Consider the following 13,302-nt stretch of genomic DNA (forward strand, 5'->3'; position numbering starts at 1 on the left):
CTTTCATACCATTTTAACAAAGAATGATAAATTGTAGAGGTATGACGAGACAAAGGAAAACATAGTTTTGGCTAAGGGTGGTAAGTTGTGGAAAACTGAATAGAAAATATATGGGAGACACTAATAGAAGATAAGGATTATTTTAGGTTTGTTTATGCAGATTTATTCTGGCATAACTGTTCATCTCCAGTGAGAAGAATGTTCTCTGTATGGTACGGTGAAGAAGGGTACCTCTCTCTTTGGAAATGTTATGCCCTGCTTTTGGGTAGCAAGGGGGTATCTGCATTTTCTCAGTTACCTTCAGTTCAAAATAATCAGTATACCAAAATGGCACATTTGGGGGTAGCATGTTCTCATCTCCTTCACTGCATACTGTAAAAAATGGGTAAATTGGGCCAGGCACAGTGGCTCATGCCTGTAATCCCAGCACTTTGGGAGGCTGAGGAAGGTGGATCACCAGGTCAGGAGTTCAAGACCAGCCGGACCAACATGGTGAAACCCTGTCTCTACTAAAAATATAAAAATTAGCCAGATGAATTAGCCGGATGTGGCAGTGCCCGCCTGTAGTCCAGCTACTCGGGAGGCTAACACAGGAGAATTGCTTGAACCCAGGGTCAGAGGTTGCAGTGAGCTGAGATTGTGCCACTGCACTCCAGCCTGGGTGACAGAGCAAGATCCCATCTCAAAAACAAACAAAAAAGGGTAAATTATATGAACAGGTTACTCATAGGAGAGGAAAAACAAAGGGCCAATAAACACATAAGGTAACGCTGAACCTCACTAGGAACCAGGGAAATGCAAATTAAAATAATGAGATAGGTTAACCCAATTGGTAAATTTTAAGAAGATGGAGTACTGATAAGAATAAGTGGCTGTTTCATGCTGTGCTGCCAGAAGTATAAAGTGCTGCACTGTTTGGGGGGCAATTTTGAAGTATGATTTGGCACCATCAATCTGCATTAAGAAGGGCAGTTTGAGTATACACACTGCCCTCTGCTCTTTCCTGAAACTCTTAATAAAATGACAGGAAAGAAATTTTTTAAAATGGCATAAACTCAGAGAACAACAAGAATGGCAAAGGAGACAACAGCAACAACTTTTCTGGACACCAAAAAGCCGATAGATGAATGAAAACTGATTTGACAAACCCAAGAAAGCTGAAAACTAGGCCAGGAATGAGAAAACCCAACAAGTGATCTTATTATAGCACAGAACCCCATTAAAAAGCTTAGAAATTGATACTACTAGGTGACTCTGAGAGAGAAGTTAAGGGTCTTGATTCAAATTTTGTTTGTGATTTAGACCACCAAATCCCTCCTTTACATTATTAGCAATTTTCTCTCCCCAACTTCAGGGACTATTGGGGGTCAATATAGATTTGCCATGAAGTAAAGTATGCTATAGTTTCAGGCTGCTCCACTTCCATGAGCCCCTTCCAAGAACCTAGAGGGGCCTGAGATATGTGTTAAGTGGTCTTTTCTTTTTTTAAACAGGGTATCACTCTGTCACCTAGTCTGTAGTCCAGTGGTTTGATCACGGCTCACTGCAGCCTCAACCTCCAGGGCTCAGGTGATCCTCCCACTGCAGCTTCCCAAGTAGCTGGGACTACAGGCATGCACCACCACACCCAGATAGTTTTTGTATTTTTAGTAGCGCTGGGGTTTCAATATGTTGCCCAGGCTGGTCTTGAAATCCTGAGCTCAATCAATCTGCTTGTCTTGGCCTCCCAAAGTGCTGGGATTACAGGCATGAGCCAACATGCCTGGCCGGTCTATACATATTTTTTTAATTCACAAAAGTTATTTTTGTATTCATTCTCTAAAAGCCCCCAAATTCCATATGCTTCAGGGCCCACAAAACTGAGATCTGCTCTGGGCTAGAGGATTTTTTACCTGGATAAAACAGTGGAATTTTATTTTGAGGAGACAAAACTTTATTAAGACTTGGGCTCTATATTGAAAAAGAAATTTGGCAAAGGTTAATATACAGTAAAAGGCCCGGCATGGTGGCTTACACCTGTAATCCCAGCACATTGGGAGGCTGAGGTGGGTGGATCACCTGAGGTCAGGAGTTCAAGATCAGCCTGGCCAACATGGTGATACCCTGTCTCTACTAAAAATACAAAAATTAGCCAGTTGTGGTGGTGGGCGCCTGTAATCCCAGTGACTCTGGAGGCTGAGGCATGAGAATCGCTTGAACCTGGGAGGTGGAGATTGCAGTGAGCCAAGATCATGCCATTGTACTCCAGCCTGGGCAACAAAGCGAAACTCTGACTGAAAAAAAAAAAATGCAAAAGTTTGTATGCAAAAGTAAAGACCCACCATACTCTTGACATGGTTCAAAGAATGCGTGTAGGTAGGATCACACCCTTCCACTATGAAGGTTGAAAGAATTTTTTGCAGAAATTTGACTCTAGAGAAAGAACTTCATAATATCAAATCCGGAGTCCCCAAGGAAAGGGCCCAGTGAGATTATCCTATAAGACAGCTCACAGTTGTTGAGACCCCCTTTCTTGGCACTCCTACCACAGAACTTTTTAAAGTCTTCTACTGATAAGTTTAAGCATCTATGCCAAAGCAGACATCCTATGGAAAAAAACAAAAGAATAAATGGAAATGAGTGGAAAAAACCCACTAGAAGCATTATGAGAATAAAGTAACAGGATATCAAATTAACATTAAAATCTAGAGTTCATTTATACAAACAATGAGTTCAAAAATATTATTTATAATATATAATACAATATATATTTATAATAAACAATTTTTTAAATATTAGGCACAAATAAAAAATGTTCAACATTATTTACAGAAAACTATGTTAAGAGAAATGACAACATAGTATGTATTAATATTTGGATAGGAATATTGAGAAACAATTCTCCATGAGGTCTCTCACATTTCTGTGCATCTTGCAAACATAAGCACTGACTACTTTTGTTCCATATGGTGTTAAATATTTTTAAATTATTAAGGTATAATTCTCACATCATTAAATTCATCCCGTTAAAGTGTACAATTTAGTGGTTTTAAGTATATTCACAGATGTGTGCAACAACACCATTACCTAATTCCAGAACATTTTTTATTGCCCCCCAAAGAAAACCTGTACCTATTAGTAATCACTACCCATTTTCCATTACGCTCAGCTCCTGGAAACCACACTCACTTTTTGTCTCTAGGGATTTGCCTATGCTGAAAATTCCAGATAAATGAAATTATATAACATATGGCCTTTTGAGTTTAGATTCTTCAACTTAGCATAATGTTTTCAAGATTCATCTATGTTGTAGTATCAGTATTTCTTTTTGTTGATGAATAGTATTTCCTTGTGTAATATACCACATATTGAATATTAATTCAATTAATGCACATTTAGATTATTTCTACTTTTTGACTATTACAAAAAATGCTGTCATGAACATTCAGGAATAACTTTTTGAGTATTCATGTATTTTCAATTCTTTTAGTTCTATACCTGGAAGTGGAATTGTTGAGTCATATGGTAGCTCTGAATTCCAAACTCTTTTGCAAAATGGATATCCCATTTTATATTCCCCATCAGCAATGTATGATGGTTACAATTTCTCCATATCTTCACCAGCACTATTTTGCATCTCTTTTGTTATACCATCTGCTACAATGTGAATATTTGTCCACTCTAAAACTCATGTTGAAATTTAATTGCCATGATAACAGTATGAAGAGGTAGGACTTGGCCAACACGGTGGCTCACGCCTGTAATCCCAGCACTTTCGGAGGCCAAGGTAGGCAGATCGCCTGAGGCCAGGAGTTTGAGACCAGCCTGGACAACATGATGAAACCCTGCCTCTACTAAAAATACAAAAATTAGCTGGGTGTGGAGGTGTGTGCCTGTAATCCCAGCTACTTGGGAGGTTGAAGCAGGAGAATTGCTTGAACCCAGGAAGCTGAGGTTGCAGTGAGCTCAGATTGTGCCATTGAACTCCAGCTTGGGCAATAAGGGAATAGGAAATCTCAAAAATAAATAAATAAATAAATAAATAAATAGGCGGGAACTTTAGAAAGTGATTAGGCAATGAGGGTTTCACTCTTAATGGGCAGGATTGATGCCCTTATAAAAGGGAGGGTTCAGCCCTCTGTGACTTCCCTTGCCCTTCCACCTTTCACCATGGGGTGATGCAGCAACAAGGCCCTTGTCAACTCCTAGCCCCTTGATCTTGAACTCTTAGCCTCCAGAACTGTTAGTCAATAATATAAATTACCTACTCTCAGATACTATGTTACAGCAGCAAAAATGTACTAAGACACCATCTTATTGAGCATGAGATTTTGATTGTGGTTTTGATTTGGATTTTCCTATTGACTAAAGATGTCAAGAATTTTTTTTTTTTGAGATAGAGTTTCGCTCTTGTTACCCAGGCTGGAGTGCAATGGCGTGATCTCGGCTCACTGCAACCTCTGCCTCCTGAGTTCAGGCAATTCTCCTGCCTCAGCCTCTTGAATAGCTGGGATTACAGGCACACGCCACCATGCCCAGCTAATTTTTTTGTATTTTTAGTAGAGACAGGGTTTCATCATGTTGACCAGGATGGTCTCGATCTCTTGACCTCGTGATCCACCCTCGGCCTCCCAAAGTGCTGGGATTACAGGCTTGAGCCACCGCACCCGGCCCAAGAATTTTTATGTGATCGTTGTCCATTTGTATCTTCCCTTTGAAGGAACAAATATTTACATATTTTGCCCATTTTTAATAGGATTGTCTTTGGTTGCATTTTAGGAGATTCTTGCATATTCTGCATAGTATGCCCTTTACAAATTCATGGTTTTAAAATATTTTCTCATTCCCATTGTACAGATTATCTTTTTACTTTCTTGGTAGTGTCCTTCAAAACATAGAAGTTTTTAATTTGGATGAAGTCAAATTTCTCTAGATTTTTGGGGGCTACTTGTGCTTTTGATAATATATCTAAGAAGGTGTTGTCTAATCCAAAGTCATGAAGATTTATGCCTGTTTTCTTTTGCAATTTTTATGGTTCCATCCATTACATTTAGTTTTTTTATCCATTTTGGGTTATTTTTTGTATATGATATGAGGTAGGTTTGACTTCCTTCTTTTGCAAGAGGATATTCAGTTGTCCAATCTCCATTTGTTTGAAAGTATTCTCTCATTATTGTCTTTATACCCTAGTCAAAAATCTTTTTTTTCTTTTCTTTTTTTTAATGGCTGGGCATTGTGGCTCATGCCTGTAATCCTAGCACTTTAGGAGGCCAAGGTGGGTGGATTGCTTGAGCTCAGAAGTTTGAGACCAACTTGGGCACATGGCAAAACCCCATCTCTACAAAAAAATTAGCTGGGTGTGGTGACATATGCTTGCAGTGCCAGCTACTTGGGAGGCTGAAATGAGTGGATCATCTGGGCTGGGGGAGATCAAGGTTTCTGTGAGCTGTGATTACACCACTGTACTCCAGCTTGGGTGACAGAATGAGACCCTATCTCAAAAAAAATTTTTAATCCATTTTTTAGCTGGGCATGGTGGTAAGCACTTGAAATACCAGCTACTTAGGACGTTGAGGGGAGGAGGATCCCTTGAGCCCAAAAGTTCGAGGCCAGTCTGGGTAACAGAGTGAGACCCTGTCTCTAAAATAAGAAGGGAAAATAATTATGTTTTCAAAGATGTATCTATAGTAAATAGTTTTCAAAAACAGAGATGGTGTCTCCTTCCAGAGCAAAGGATGTATTTTCTTAATGTCCAGTATTTAAAAAAATGGGTTTCCTAAGCTTAGAGTATTTTTTTTTTTCCTTTTTAGCAACTCCCTACATGTGCCAATGTCACCTGGCCCTCTTTACATCACCTTGTGGCAACTGGAATTTGGGAAACCAGTGCAAGAACATTCTGATACCCTTCCTACCACCATTGCTGTAATATGATCCTTTGTCTCCAACCCAGATGTTTCATGTTTTGTACTAGCATCCAAAAACTGTGTAGGCTTACTCGTTAGCTTGCAAATAGGGGGAAATTTCATACTCTTCATAGATTTAGACAAGGAAGATTAAGTATTATAAAGATATCCTTTCCCAAGTTACTTTATAAATTAAACCATGGTACCACAAAATTTCTATTTTTTTTTTTCCTAGAGCTTAACAAGTCAATTATAAAGATGATTAGGAAAAGCAAGCAAGCAAAAATAGCCAGGAAAATGGCCGGGTGCAGTGGCTCATGCCTGTAATCCTAGCACTTTGGGAGGCCGAGGCCGGTGGATCACTTGAGATCAGGAGTTCAAGATCAACCTGGCCAACATGGTGAAACCCCGTCTCTATCAAAAATACAAACACTAGCCAGGCATGGTGATGGGTGCCTGTAATCCCAGCTACTTAGGAGACTAAGGCAGGAGAATCGCTTGACCCCAGGAGGCAAAGGTTGCAGTGAGCCAAGATTACGCCACTGCACTCCAGCCTGGGCAACAGAGTGTGAATCTGTCTCAAAAAACAAAACAAAAACAAACAAAATAGCCAGAAAAAAACAAGCTAAGGAAGAATAAATATAAGGGGTTCTGTCCTATCATATTGCAAACTCTGTAAAATTAAAACATTATGGTATTGTCTCATGAACAGAACTGATCAAACAAAATGCAAAAATTTATAAATAGATACAATTAGTATATTGATTAGCGTACAATAAAGATGATACCTTTACTTAGCAAAGGAAAACATGAATTTTTCAGTACATGTTCTTGAGATAGCAGTCAAATGGAAAAATAAAATCAGATTCGTTCTTCTTAAGAGATGTAAATGTAAAATAATAAAACCATATATGTTTCAGAAAAAACAGGTGCAAACTCCTATATAACTTGTGGATATGAAAATTTTTTTCTGATCTTTATTCCAAATACTAGTAATAAAATAAAAGATTGAGATACTTGCCTACATTAAAAATATTTTTTAAATTTTGCATAAGCAAAGTAAAAATACAAATAACAAACTGGCAAAGATTATTTTCAGCTTATGCCACTAAGGGTTATTACCTAGATCGAGCCTCTAGACTTAAATGCCAGCTTATAGAAAATTTAAAGCATAGAATTACATGTTAAATAAGATCATCAAAATGTAATCAGCAAAGTTCATAATGTGGAAAACTATAAGATAATGATTTCTTCATCAAATAAACTGAGAGGATAAAAAGGACAGAGGAAAAAGGAACCTATGTAGTTTTAAGGGCTTAAGAAACATTTAAATGCAAAGCAAATATTGCAGGTTTAGATAGTGTTTAGATCCTGATTCAAACAAACCAGTATAACAACAAAAGAAGAAGAGGAAGAGGCAGAGGAAAAAGAAAGAAAAAAATAAAACGTGGAGAAATGCAAATGTTGACCTGATCATTTGATACTATTACAAGTGCGTGTGTGTGTGTGTGTGTGTGTGTGGTTTCTTTTCAGTCATGGTAAAACTATTACGTTTTCGGAGAAAAGTCATTTTGGAGATATATAGTAGATAGTTTGCAAATGAAATGGTATCTTTCTAGGATTTGCTATAAAATATGGGTGTAACAGGCTAGCTCAGTGGTACATGCCTGTAATCCCAGCACTTTAGAAGGCTGAGACTGGAGGATAGTTTCAGCCCAGGAGTTCAACACCAGCCTGGGCAACATAGCAAGACCTCTTCTCTTTAAAAAAAAAAAAAAAAAATTAGCTGGGCATAGCGACACATACTCGTGGTCCCGGCTACTCAGTAGGGTAGAGGTCGAGGCTGCAGTGAGCTGGGATGGTGCCACTGCACTTCAGCTTGGACAGCAGAGTGAGGCCCTGTCTCAGGAAAAAAAAAAGGGGGGTGTAATAAAGATGAAACAAACTAGCTATGCAGTTGTAAATATTAAATTGGATGATATATGGGATTTATTACATTACATTCTCATATATATTTGAAATTTTCAATAAGTTTTTAAAAATGTAAATAACAAAAAAGTATATATCAAATACTGATATAACTGGAAATTTTTATATAACTCTCTGGAGGATACAATAGGATATCAACATATAACCTTTAAAAACATAAGGCATAAATTGCAAGATAACTAAATATATAAGAAACGTCTTATGGGCTCTAAAGCAGTTTCTCTGGAAAGTAAGATTTATGGGTAGGCAGGAATAAGGCAAAGAGTTGCTGGTTTTTCATTTTTGCCATTGTTATTAGTCTTATAATACTATTTGATGTTTTAATAGAGTATTTTGATGAAGATTAAAAGGAATTCCTGTTTTTTTTAAGGCCAGATATTGTAGTTATATAAAAATAAACAGTATGCATTTGTACAGATCTTTTGTACAGATTTAAATTTTTAAAGAAAGGAATACTTTAATAAATAATAATAATAATTATTTTTTGAGATGGAGTTTTGCTCTTGTTGCCCAGACTGGAGTACAATGGCACAATCTCAGCTCACCGCAACCTCCACCTCCCAGGTTCTAGTGATTCTCCTGCCTCAGCCTCCAAGTAGCTGGGATTACAGGCATGCACCACCATACCAGCTAATTTTTTATATTTTTAGTGGAGATGGGGTTTCTCTATGTTGGTCAGGTTGGTCTCAAACTCCCAACTTCAGGTGATCCGCCCACCTTGGCCTCCCAAAATGCTGGGATTACAGGCATGAGCCACTGCACCCGACTGTAAATATATTATTAATCTCTTCAAAGGTAAGACAAAACTTGGCATCCATAAAATAACAGAATGGTGTATAAATAAGCAACAAGAAGAAAAAATAACTCTTAAAAAAAGATGATTTGCTTTTAAAGCAAGAAAAGAGAAAACAAAGGAGAAAATAGTGTCACTGAAATGACTCAGAAGCATTTATGAGAGTACAAAATATGAATTGCTAGACTGAAAGGACTGCTTACAAAATGAAGATGGATACACACCAAAATACAAACCATGAAATTTAAGAATACGAGATACAGGCCGGGCGCGGTGGCTCAAGCCTGTAATCCCAGCACTTTGGGAGGCCGAGGCGGGTGGATCACAAGGTCGAGAGATCGAGACCAACCTGGTCGACATGGTGAAACCCCGTCTCTACTAAAAATACAAAAAATTAGCTGGGCATGGTGGCACGTGCCTGTAATCTCAGCTACTCAGGAGGCTGAGGCAGGAGAATTGCCTGAACCCGGGAGGCGGAGGTTGCAGTGAGCCGAGATCGTGCCATTGCACTCCAGCCTGGGTAACAAGAGCGAAACTCCATCTCAAAAAAAAAAAAAAAAAAAAAAAAAAAAAAAAAAAAAAAAAAAAAAAAAAAAAAAAAAGAATACGAGATACAGACAAAAGACTCAACAAGCTTCCAGTTTTGGGGGGGTGGGAATGTGGGGTGGGAGTACAGTTAGACCTTATGTAAAAGATAAGGAATCAGAATGACTTCAGAGTCCTCAAAAATTAACCTGGATCTCTCCTTCAAGGGAGAAATGAGTTTTTAAAAATTTGAGGCAAATGCTTTTCAACTTTGAATTACACACTCAGCCAAACTATTAGTCAAGTGTGAGAGTGGAACAAAAATATTTTTGTGTACTGGAATGACTTCTACTGAAACAAGAGAGTAAACTCTAAAATGTGAAGAAATAGGATTTAAAGCACATGGTTTCAACACAAAAGTAAGACAAAGGCATTCCCTATACAATGTTGAAAGAGTTTCTCAAACCACAGGAATCCAGAAACCAATCCGATTGTATTAGAGAAGACCAAATGGCTCTAGGAGAGACTTCTTCAAGATAGTGAAACTATTAAAATACTTAATATATTTATTTAACTATATTAAGAAGAGATTTACGTACCTGGGGAATAGTTGGATGACAAAATAGTGATAAATGCATAGAAAACTGAGCATATAAAAAAGATACTTATTAACTTCAGGAAAACCGTAAGAATTTAGGAAAGGAAAAATTATAGGAAAAGTTATTACAAATAATCATACAGGAAAATTGGGGAAATGAGAAGCTTTATTGTTTCAGTACTTATATTTTAGTCTTTAATCCACTTTGAGTTGAGTTTTGTGTATGGTGAAAAATTAGAATCTAGGCTGGGCACAGTGGCTTCCATCTGTAATCCCAGCACTTTGGGAGGTGAGACAGGTGGATCACCTGAAGTCAGAAGTCACCTGACCAGCTTGGTCAACATGGTGAAACCCCATCTTTACTAAAAATACAAAAATTAGCCAGTGTGGTGGCTCGCGCCGTAGCTCCAGCTACTTATGAAGCTGAGGGAAGAGAATTGCTTGAACCCGGGGGGCAGAGGTTACAGTGAGCTGAGATTGTGCCACTGCACTCCAACCTGGATGACAGAGCCAGACTCCATCTAAAAAAAAAAAAAAGGCTTGGGACAGTGGGTCAGGTCAGGAGTTCAAGACCTACCTGACCAATATGGTGAAACCTGGTCTCAACTAAAAATACAATTAGCCATACATGGTGACAGGTGTTTGTAATCCCAGCTTTTTGGGAAGCTGAGACAGGAGAATTTCTTGAACCCAGGAGGTGGAGGTTGCAGTGAGCCAAGATTGCACCAGTGCAGCACTCCAGCCTGGGTGACAGAGTGAGACTCTGTCTCAAAAAAAAAAAAAAAAAAAAAGATTAGAATCTAATTTAATTTTTTGCATGTAGATGTCCAGTTTTTGCAACACTGTTTGCTGAAGAGATTATTATTTTCCCATAACATATACTTGAAGCCTATGTCGAAGGTTAGTTACCATATATGAATGGGTTTGTTTCTGTGCCAGTGGTCTGCAAGTTTGCTTTAATGACAGTGCAATACTGTTTTGTTTACTAGAGCTTTCTAATGTAATCTGAAATCAGGAAGTTTTGTTCTTTCTCAAAGGATTGATTGCTTTAGCAACATTTTAGTTGCTAAATTAAGATTGTTTTCTTAATTTCTTTTTTTTTTTTTTTGATAGTTTGTTGTTAGTGTATAGCAATGCAACTGAATTTTGTATGTTGATTTTGTATCCTGCAATGTTACTGAATTCGTTTATTAGTTCTGTTTTTCAGTAGAGTCTTTTGGGTTTTCTATATGTAAGACTGTGTCATCTGCAAACAGAGACAATTTTACTTTTTCCTTTCCTATTTGGATGCCTTCTTTTTCTTGCCTAATTGCTCTGGCTAAGAATTTTGATTCCTCCTCTTTCAGTTTCCTCCTTTTCAACTTTTTGGAAGAATATGAGAAGGACTGGTATTAATTCTTCCTTAAATGTTTGGTAGAAATCAGCAATGAGGCTGGTCATGTTGGCTCACACCTGTAATCCCAGCATTTTGGGAGGCTGAGCTCAGGAGTTTGAGAACAGCCTGGGCAACATGATGAAAACCTGTCTCTGAAATAAAAGCTAAAACAGAAACAAAAACAAACAAAAAACAAAAATTAGCTGGGTGTGGTGGCACATGCCTGTAGTCCCTGCTACTCAGGAGGCTGACATGGGAGGACTGCTTGAGCCTAGGAGGCAGAGGTTGCAGTGAGCCAAGACTGCACCATTGCACTCCAGCCTGGGCAACAGAGTGAGACCTTGTCTTGAAACAAACAAACACTGGTCATTTCAAGAGCATTGGAAAAGAGAGAGAGAGAGAGAGAGAGAGAAGGAGAAAGGAAGGAAGGAAGAGAAAAAGAAAGAAAGAAAGAAAGAAAGAAGAAAAAAAATTGCTTGAGCCCAGGAGGCAGAGGTTGCAGTGAGCCAAGACTGCACCATTGTACTACAGCCTGGGCAACAGAGTGAGACCCTGTCTCAAAACAAACAAACAAACACTGGTCATTTCAAAAGCATTTGAAAAAAGAAAGAAAGAGAGAGAAAGGAAGGAAGAAAAAGAAAAAAAAAGAAAGAAAGAAAGAAAAGAAAGAAAGAAAGAAAGAAAAGAAAGAAAGAAAGAAAAGAATCAGCAATGAAATCGTGTGGCAGGAAAATCCAATCAATGTGCTGACAGATTTGGTGTCTGGTGAAGGCTTATTTCCTGGTTTATAGGCTGCCATCTTCTCACTGTAACCTCACATGGTGAAGGGAGAAAACCTTTCTGATGTCCCTTGCAGAGAGTCACTAATGCCACTCATGAGGGCTCCACCCTCATTTCCTAATCACTATGCAAAGGTCCACCCTCAAATACTAACACACTGGGGGTTAGATTTCAACATAAGAATTTTGGAGGGGACTCAGACATTCAGTCTATAGTATAGCTTTCTTGATTTCCTCACTTTTCTCATAGGTACCCAGAGCCAAATGCTCACTTATCCCGACTCTTTCCTATTAAAAATGTCATCATTTTTCTGATATCTGTCAAGTTTGTCGTTACTTTGCATCACCGTACCTTCAGTCTATTAAGATTCTATCATCTCACACACGGACTACTATAGGGATCTTCTGCTTTTTTTTTTTTTTTTTTTTTTTTTTTTAGATGGAGTCTTGCATGGGCTGGAGTGCAACGGCACAATCTCAGCTCACTGCCACCTGCAAACTCTGCCACCAGGGTTCAAGCGATTCTCCTGCCTCAGCCTCCCGATTAGCTGGGATTACAGGTGCCCACCACCACACTTGGTTAGTTTTTGTATTTTTAGTAGTGACAGGGTTGCACCATGTTGGCCATGCTGGTCTTGAACTCCTGATCTTAGGCGATCCACCTGCCTCAGCCTCCCAAAGTGCTGGAATTACAGGCATAGCCACCACACCCACCCTGCAACTTTTAAATGTAGGTCTAGGAGCCACCACAACTTTGATATTTTTAATGAAAATACATGATGTGGAGAAAATTACATTAGAAGTGTCAAGGAAGACTCAACTTGACTCTGAGGTTCCATTTCATCTTCTTTTTTTTTTTAAGCAACATTTTAGTTAACCTTCAGCATCATTATGGTAAAAAGCACTGAGAATCAGCTGTAAAAGTTACCATGGAGACCATATCATGTTCTCAGGTCACAAAAATGAGGTCTCTCTATTCAGTCAAAGAAGAGTTTCCTGCATCTGGCAGTGCTGCAGCCAGGAGACAGGGTGGTTACAACACTGCGTGGTTGTAAGTAGCAAATACAAATCAGCACCAATAAAGGGAGGTTTATCCAGAGGACAAAACTGGTCACTTCAAAAGCATATGAAGAAATAATATATAGTTGTTCCACCTGGAAAATGGAAAAAAAACTGTTAAAACCCCAATATTTATTTTCATCTCTCTCAGAGTGGCATGGCCTTGATTCTCTCTGTACTTCTGGGCATCTCTTTGTTCCCACAAATTCTCTCATATTAGGCTTTGATTTGCTGTCCTTTGTCAGGTCTTGCTCTGACCTTTCAGTTCAAGTACTTAGCATTGTCTGACTCATCAGCTCAAT

Source organism: Saimiri boliviensis, chromosome 1, assembly GCF_048565385.1.
Source record: "Saimiri boliviensis isolate mSaiBol1 chromosome 1, mSaiBol1.pri, whole genome shotgun sequence".
Classification (NCBI taxonomy): domain Eukaryota; kingdom Metazoa; phylum Chordata; class Mammalia; order Primates; family Cebidae; genus Saimiri; species Saimiri boliviensis.